A 9,867-nucleotide genomic window follows, 5' to 3' on the forward strand; every position below is an offset into this window, starting at 1 on the left:
AAACTAGAGTAAATCTCTAAACGGCTACTACCTGCATGAACTTACAAATGCTGCCAATACAGATCTATCACAAAACCGATAGACTCAACAAACCTATACCTGCAAACACACCAATCTTCGCTAAAGTGTGAAGCCATATAGTCATTACAGAGGAGCGTGATCACATAAAGTCATCGTTGAAAGACAAGATTGCATAACTCATCCATCAAAGGTGAAGGCCACATCCAATTACTGCACAAGCGGGACTACAACACTTGCTAGGCAAAACAACAAAAAAAACTACACTACTTTGGGGATGGAACCACTGCTTGGCTCATCTTTGTGGAAGATTAAGACACTCCAGCCATGGCAGAGCCGCCAAATCTGATCGCACAAGGCGGCGCAACCACAAATTGAATGTAATTAAAGGGTCTTCTTTGTACTTGAAATTAAGGTTCCAAACGACGGTACATGAAATTACATATTTTTTCAAAAATTTATATATAGGTTTTTTTTTCAATTTAATCTTAAAATGTCTGAAAAACACTCTATTTAGGTTACTTCAGCTACACTGAATTAAAGGATTTGATCCGAGAACAAAAACCGAAAGAGAATTGAAAAGTTCACACAACCACCCTTTCAGTCTAAATTCTTCCACCAAATTTCATGGTTTCTCACAACCGTTAACAACAAAAATAAGTTCTAACTTCTAAGTTTTTTGATTTGGAAGACAAAAGTTCCAAATTTTAAGAGGAAGAGAAGAGAACGAGTAGGAGCAGGAGGAAAAGTTTCTGAAGTCGAAGGAAAAAAAAAAGGTCACAAGAGGTTAATACTACATAACATTAAGGGCTACATGTGATTTAGCCGTTAGATTTGAGTTCTACGACTATTAAATTTTTCATTTTCTGTCTCAAACATTCAGTTTGTGTATCTTTTCTTTTTTAGTCTCAAATGTTCATTTTCCGTACCACTCAGTTCTACGTACCGTTGAAGCAAATTGCAAAAATAAAGAATAGTGTAGGTTTTTTTATTAGCACCTTACATATTGTTGAATACATCCCACTTAAAAATGTATTATTAAGGGCTGGTATACCTTACTATGAAATGACTGTTTGAGCCTTGGTATTAAGAAAGAAAATTATTTTTAAAAAACACCCCGAATTATTTTCAAAACATGGATTCTAAGATTTTCTTGTCCGAGCTCTCAAGGCCACTCCCCTTTCATTGTAGAACAAATTCCTAACCACTAAATTACAAGCTTGTTGAATCAACTTTTGTAAGTTTCACATGACAAACTCCGACGACCAAAACATTAGGTACTCATCTCATAATAAATCAAAGTCGCCAAAACCTAGCAACTATGTTCTTTCTAATTGAGCGGTCACAGTTAAGCCACGTTAATATCTTATATTAATTTTTTATAGTAAGAGAAAGATAAAATAAGAGAATGTGAGAAGAGATGATGGAAAAAGAAGGAGAGAGAATTCTAGTCTATATATTTAAATGTGTAGCTAGTTTACAAAAGTGATCAATTAGCACGGAAGCCTGGAAGTGGGTTTGAACCTTGCATCTAACTTCTTTTAACTTTTTTTAATTCTTTAATTAAAGGGTAAACTGCCATTTGATCCTTTCAATTATTACTCCAGTTGAAATTGACCCCTGAACTATTTTTTTGGTAAATTAACCCTTTGTTCGTAGATTCCATCTATTATTTGGTCAAATTCAAAGGAAAATTAGTGTTTCCTTCATCCATTCTTACTTGCCAATTATAACCACCAATAAACTTATGACAATTGAAAACAAAATAATGTGTAATGACAATGTGAGATGGTCCGTTATGTAAATGTTTGGTTTTTTTTTTTTTTTTTTTTTTTAATGTTTTCTCATTATGCTATATGTTTTTGAATTATTCTGTGTCCATATGTCAAAATTTTATTGGTGATTATAGTTGCCAAGTAACAATTAATGATGAAATGCCTAATTTGCCCTTTGACATAATTGATTCCGCAGTCTAACCACAAGGGGTTAATTGACTGATTTTAAATAATTTAGGGGATCAATTTCAACTAGAGTGATAGTTTAGAGGTCAACCTGCAATTTACCCTTAATTAAATCCATGAATTTTCACAATAAAATGACACAAATTCGAACCCTTGGCCTGTTAAAATTAAGGGAAAACATGAATACACCACACCATTAGTTGGTTGTATGAAAATCTTAGTCCTATTACATTTATAGTACAAGTGAAATGAAATTACATTCTTAGCATTATTACTTTCCCACAGACCCTTGAAATCTCAAGGCCGGTCTTAGAGACACACGAATTTTCTGATAAAAAACCTCCAGTTTAGACTCATCCATGCGTACTGGACCTTGATTACCTAATGCAAAGTCCGTAAACACCTAAACTAGGAGAAAAACTTGTGTAGGCTTGGCTTGCCACTGGACAATGTTGAGTGACACTACCATCCACTCAAAACATACCACTGAATAAGCATTATCTACAATAGTTGTTATAAATTTATATTTAATTTTTTCTTAATAAAATTTTCTACTAAATTACTACACCTCTCATTTTTTTTCCTCAATTCCTCCTCTCCTTTTTCTTGTCAGATTTTCTTCTTAGCCGCATATTGTCTTTTCTCTTCCCCTTGCTTTTCTTCGCAAAAATCTGAAAAAATAAGAATCCACCTTCTCTAACTTTTCATATCATGAAACTAGAAAGCAACTGTGACAACCCGTCCCGGATTTTTCGTACTGTAGGGGTGAAATGACGGTTTTGCCCCCAGTGATTTTATTTCGTTGTATGGACTTTTTGGGGTTTTCGTTGGCTGATTTTGGACCACACACACACACCCACACTCATTCCTATTCTCTACCCTGTCCTGTATCTGTCTCTCTCTCCCTTTCCTTCCTTCCTTGTACAGACAAGAACCAAAGTCCTCGAAAACATTACGGATCGTGGAAGAAAATTGTACCTTGGTGTTCGTGAGCCTCATACGAGTTCAACCATACCCATTTCAGGTAAAGAAACCCTTGTTTTCACGTCGAACTCGAGATCCCCAATTTGGTGCACTGTTCATGCACATGTAAATTCATGTGTTTTTGGGAATTTCAGGCTTGTAGGAAGCTTGGTGAGGTCCTTAGGAGTCTCGGGGTGGTTCGTTTGAAGGTTTTGGATGTCGGGATCATGAGTTGCGGGTTTGGCCAGATTTGGTGGAGTTTTTCCGACGAGATTCCGTTGGTTTTAGTGCTTGAAAGTGGTAAGGATTTGTTCCTCTAGTTGTAAGCTTCATTTTGGTACCAATTTCGTGAAATTTGGGTGAAAAACAAGTGAGATATGATGTTAGGAAAATTTCTCGGTTTTTCGACGACGGCAACGGCGCTGGAGGTTGGCCGGAGAAGACAACGGAATATTCAGTCAGTTTGGACGGAATATTCCTAACGGCGTTAAGTTAACTTTAACAGAATCTGTCAAACTTAACGGAATATTTCTGACGGCGTTAACTGACGCCGTCAGTGTGCCAGGCACGTGCCTTGGCCGGTGCGTGGGGGCGCGTGCGGCGTCGAAAAATTATTTTAAAAATATGGGGATGTTCGTGAGGTTGAGTAGATCACGTTCGTGTATTCATACACCCCATTTGAGCATTGTATGAGAAGTTTTTACCTAGTTTGGGTTATGTGCATTAAATTAATGTTTTTATAATTGTTTCACATATAGGTGAGACCTATCCCGAGGACGAGCACAGTCACTCGAGGCAAGGGGGTTACGACCCTTCTACATACCAGTGAGTGGGCTTTTGGTTTTCCGTGTATACCTATATACTTGTGATTTTTCCAGAAAACGAAATGAAACGTTTATATGTTTTAAATGTCATGCATTGCGTTTGCCTATTTAATTATGCATTAGTAGTTGCATATATGTATGTTTGGTGCTGCGGACACACAGGTAAGTGCCAGGTAAGTTATGGTTTATGTTTGTGATTAGTAGTGATGTATAATGCGTAGAGAGCTCATAACCTACACCCCCGGTGTTAGTGTTCCCGCCCAGAGTAGGGCACAGTCCTTCACGTGATGTTCACCTCTTGCACCATACGCTCATCTTGGATCCAAGTTAGGTGCACAGTCTTGTCATACAGACCACTTTAGGTGGTTCCGACTCGTAGGTGACCAGCGATTATTCGCCCAATCTTCAAGTGATCGTAGCACTTGAACGTACTTATTTTACACCCAATCCTATCGTATAGACCACTTTAGGTGGTTCCGACTCGTGTGCAGGTATAGTTAGTGAGTTGTGGATTTGAGTTCTAGATTCAGCCGTACAGGTCACGTTAGGTGACTCCGGTTGACAGATTACATGGCATTGATTATCAGTAACTGAGTACTTGCATTTTATTTAGAGGCATCGACATGGCATATTTCTGAGCATGATTTATTTATGGGTATATTCTATTTTCTGGGAAATTAAACAGGTTTTACGGCGAGGGGTTAGAACTTTTGTTATTGAAATGAATTTGAAAAGCTTTTTTTTTGCCCACTCACGCTTTCTGTTTTGCGCCCCTCTAGGTTCTAGTTTGGATAGCTCTGTTGGTGGCTCTCGAGGGTTTCATGGCATATTTGACAGATTATCACCAGTGTAGGACCACATCTAGGTGTGTTTATTTTGGTGTTTGTTTGCCCCGGACTGCACTAGGTCTTCTGTGCTCTGATTATTATTTTTCACGCTTGCACATGTATGTTATCTACTTAATGTATAGCTTGGTTTTTATTTATTCGTACTTTTATTATTATTCTTAGCTTCCGCACTGTGCACATGGTTACGTCACTCCCACGTGACGGCTAGCATGCCCTGATTTTGGGTCGTGGTGTGTTAGTTTGGTATCAGAGCATAGGTTTGGCAGTCCTGTACTTTTGTGAGTATTCTAATTGTTTTGGTGTCTTCTGTCAGAACTATGTCTCCTCGTAGGGAACCACGTCACTTTGCTGAGTGTAGTTTCCCGATGTAGCTCAACTGGGGGAAACTATCGCCATCGCTATTTAGTCGGCACTCCACCCTCCCCAGATGACTCCTCTGGAGACTATGTAGAATCTGAAGCTGGATAAGTTCGAGGGCCATGAGGGTTTTGAGGGAGCGGAGCGGTGGTTAGAACATATTGAGAAGACTTTTCGTGTTTTGCATAATCAGGGGAATCTCCCTGTTGAGAAGTGGGTTGAGACGACATCTTGGTTTTTGGGTAAGGATTCTGCATCCTAGTGGGAGTAGGAGATTCGTCGTTTATCCCCAGATGAGAGGACTGATTGGGAAATGCTCAAAGAGTTATTCAGGAGAAGGTTTGTGCCTCCTGAGTATATAGACCGCAAAAAGCAGGAATTCACTTAGTTAAGGCAGGGGAAGTTGATGGCAAATGAGTATTACCAAAGGTTTACTGATTTGTCCCGTTATCATCCGGATGTTGCTGCCAATCCGGCAGAGATGCTTCGTCGTTTCTGTTTGGGTACTAAGAAGAAGTGGCGTTCTATGGCGACCACTACCCCTTGTGACACCTACCAGGAGTTCTATGAGATTCTGTTAAGGATTGAGGATTCCGAGAATATGCCCAGCGAGAGTGAGGAGGAAGAAAAAGATGGTAACCAGAGGAAAGATGACAAGGGCAAAGGTTAAGCATTGCTCGAACCTCGCAAGACCCTGAGCTTTAAGCGTGGTGGCACTACTTCTAGTTCTTCTAGTGGTGGTTTTAGTGCCACTGGTCAGGGTCGTGGTGGTAGATTTGATGGGGGTGCTAAAGGCCAGAGGCAGGGTGATGCTGGTAGAGGAAGGGCTCCGGTTTGCCGCAGGTGTAATAATCGACATTTTGGAGAGTGCAGGAGAGGCAGCGGCGGTTGCTTTACTTGTGGGCAGATGGGACATCGGGCTGCAAATTGTCCCCAGAGTCAGTAGAGGCCCCAACATACTTTCTTGCCACCACTTACACTGATCCAGCAAGTTTCTGGTCCTGGTAGTTATGGGCAGACGGGTCGTGGTAGTGCCTATTACTATCAGGGCAATGTTGTTCCTTATGCCCCAGGACAGTATCCATATCCCCAGGATCCATATTTTCAGGGTGGATACCTCCAGTATTCGGGTGGATATGTATTGTATCCTCCAATTCCAGCAGGTGGGTCTCAATGGTACCAGGGAGGACAACCTTAGCAAGGGGAGATTGTTGTGAGTAGTGCAGGATCTTCGAGGCAGTCTGGTCAGCTTAGTCAGGGGCGTGATGCACAGAGTCATGGTGGCCAGATGAGTAGATATCGTGGTAGATGGCAGCAGACCCAGGGGCGTATTCATAATATCTTTTTGCATGATGCTCAGAATAATCCAGACTTGATCATGGGTACGTTAAATATCCTTGGTTATTTTGCTAGAGTATTAATTGACTATGGTGTTACACATTCTGTAATTTCTCATACCTTTACTTAAGTGACGCAACCTCACCCTACACCTCTAGGGTATGATTTAGAGTTTGCTATGCCTAGAGGGGAGAGATGTATTGTTGATTGTGTGTACCTAGGATGTCCAATGATGGTGGAGGATGTTATTATGCCAACTGATCTTATCCCGTTGGATATTGTTGACTTTGATGTGATTTTGGGCACAGAATGGTTGCATTTCAATCGTGCCAATATTGATTGTTACGGGAAAATAGTTACCTTCCATCGTCCTGAATTACCTGTGGTTACTTTTGTGGGCGAGCAGAGTGGGGTGAGACATGGCGTTATTTTTGCTATGTGAGCGAAAAGGTTGTTATCGAAGGGTTGCCAGGGATACTTAGCTCATGTGGTGTTGAACGATCTGCTCCTAGTAATATGGAGGACGTAAGGGTAGTCAGACATTTTCCTGATGTTTTTCCTGATGATTTACCTGGTTTGCCGCCAGACCGAGACGTGGAGTTCACCATTGATTTGCTTCCAGGTATTAATCCTATATCCTTGACTCCTTATCGTATAGCTCTTGCTGAGTTGAGGGAATTGAAAGTTCAGTTGTAGGAATTAGTGGATAAGGGTTTTATTTAGCCTAGTACTTCACCTTGGGGAACTCCAGTGTTGTTTGTGAGAAAGAAAGACAGAACTTTGAGGCTATGTATTGATTACCTACAATTGAATCGGATAACAATTAAAAACCATTATCCATTGCCACGTATTGATGATTTGTTTGATCAGCTTCGAGGTGCTTGTGTATTCTCCAAGATTGACTTGAGGTCTGGATATTATCAGTTGAAGATGAGTAGGGAGGATGTCCCTAAGATAGCTTTCAAGACTCGTTATGGTCATTACGAGTTTCTGGTTATGCCATTTGGATTGACGAATGCACCAGCTGCCTTTATGGATTTGATGAACCGAGTATTCCAGCCGTATTTGGATAGATTTGTTATTGTCTTCATTAACGATATTCTGGTGTACTCTAAGTCTAAATCAGAGCATGTCTGACATCTTACTTTGGTGTTGAAAAGGTTAAGGGAACACTAACTGTATGCTAAGTTTAGCAAGTGTCAGTTTTGGTTAGATCAAGTAGCATTTTTGGGGCACGTCATTTCAGCTCAAGGTATCTTGGTGGATCCTCAGAAGGTGGCAGCTATGGAGAAGTGGGAGCAACCACGAACCGTTATTGAGGTGAAGAGTTTCCTTGGTTTGGCAGGGTATTATCGACGGTTTGTGAATGATTTTTTCGTGATTGCCTTGCCACTGACGAGGTTAACGAGGAAAGATGTTAAATTTGAGTGGGATGATAATTGTGAGCAGAGTTTCCAGCAGTTGAAGTATTGTCTCACTCATGCACCTGTTTTGGCACTCCCGGACGATAGTGGTGACTTCGAAGTCTATAGTGATGCTTCCTTGAATGGTCTGGGATGCATGTTGATGCAGCATGGTAGGGTAATTGCTTACGCTTCACGACAATTAAAACCTTATGAATTGAATTACCCTACACATGATTTGGAGTTAGCAACCATTATTTTTGCGTTGAAGTTGTGGAGACATTATCTTTATGGAGAAAAATGCAAGATTTTTACAGATCATAAGAGTCTTCAGTATCTTTTCACGCATAGGGATCTTAATCTTCATCAGCGGAGGTGGTTGGAACTGCTTAGTGATTATGACTGCACGATTGATTATCACCCTGGTCGTGCAAATGTGGTAGCTGATGCACTTAGCAAGAAGTCTCAGGGTCGTATCAATGCGTTGTACACTAGTCATGTTCCTCTTCCGGCAGACTTAAGATCCACGGGAGTGAGGTTAGAGGCAGAAGATCAAGAGGTGACTTTACTTGCTAATTTTCAAGTTAGGCCAATTTTAATTGATCGAGTGCTTGAAGCTTAGATAGCTAATGGAGAAACTCAAGAAATAATCCTAGCAAGGAATCAGGGGAAGAGGAAAAACCTCAGAATTCGTGATTTGGATGGCATGCTTATGCAGGAGGGTAGGATGTTTGTGCCTAATAATTTAGATTTAAAGAAAGCGATTCTCGATGAAGCACATATCTCGGCTTATGCTATGCATCCAGGAGCTACTAAAATGTATCATACCATTCGACCATTTCATTATTGGTCGGGTATGAAGAGGGCTATAGCTGAGTATGTGAGTAGGCGTGCTATTTGCCAGCAAGTTAAAGCTGAAAGGAAGAAGCCGTTTGGGTTTTTGCAGCCGCTTCCCGTTCCAGAGTGGAAATGGGAAAACATTACTATGGATTTTGTGTACAAGCTTCCACGTACACATAATGGTTTTGATAACATTTGGGTGATTGTTGATCGGCTTACTAAGTCAGCACATTTCATTCCAGTGAGGGAAAAGTATTCTTTGGGCCGATTAGCTGAGTTGTTCATCTTGAAGATTGTGAAGTATCATGGTGTTCCTGTGAGTATTGTCTCAGATCGTGACCTAAGATTTACTTCTAAATTTTGGGTGGCTTTTCAGGAAGTTTTGGGTACGAGGTTACTTTATAGTACAACATATCATCCTCAAACAGACGGACAGTCAGAGAGAACCATTTAGACTTTGGAGGATATGTTGAGATCTTCGATGTTACAGTTTGGTGATGCTTGGCACAAGCGGTTGGATTTAATGGAATTTGCCTACAACAACAACTTTCATTCAAGTATCGGCATGGCACCATTTGAGGCATTGTATAGTAGATCTTGTCGTACACCCTTGTGTTGGTTTGAGGTCATGGAAAGAGTTTTGGTGGGCCCAGAGATTGTTGAGGAGACTACTCAAAATGTTGAGGTAATCAAGTCTAACCTGAAGGTGGCCCAAGATCGACAAAAGAGCTTAGCAGATCGGCATGCTACTGACAAAGTGTATGAGGTTGGCGATTGGGTGTTTCTGAAACTTTCACCGTGGAAAGGTGTTGTACAGTTTGGAAAGAAAGGTAAACTAAGTCCCAGGTATATCGGACCGTACATGATTACTAAGCGAGTTGGTGAAGTGGCTTACAGACTTGAGTTGCCTTCTGAGCTGGCAAAAGTGCATAATGTTTTCCACGCGTCTATGCTTCGACATTATGTTGCGGATTTGTCTCATGTGATACCTTTTCAACCCTTAGAAATTAATCCAGATTTGACTTATGATGAGGAACCAGTGACGATTCTGGATTGGAAGGAAAAGGTTCTGAGGAACAAGATAGTGAATGTGGTGAAGGTTTTGTGGATGAACCATTCAGTGGAGGAGGCCACTTGGGATACTGAAGATCGGATGAGAGATTTGTATCCTCGGCTGTTCTATGATCGCTAGTGGTTGGTGTGAGTGGTTGTTATGAGTTTGGGGATGAAATTTTTTTAAGGTGGGTAGGTTGTGACAGCCCGTCCCTGATTTTTCGTACTGCATGGGTGAAATAACGGTTTTTCCCCTAATGAT

Source organism: Pyrus communis, chromosome 6, assembly GCF_041283825.1.
Source record: "Pyrus communis isolate YQ-2024b chromosome 6, ASM4128382v1, whole genome shotgun sequence".
Taxonomy (NCBI): Eukaryota; Viridiplantae; Streptophyta; class Magnoliopsida; order Rosales; family Rosaceae; genus Pyrus; species Pyrus communis.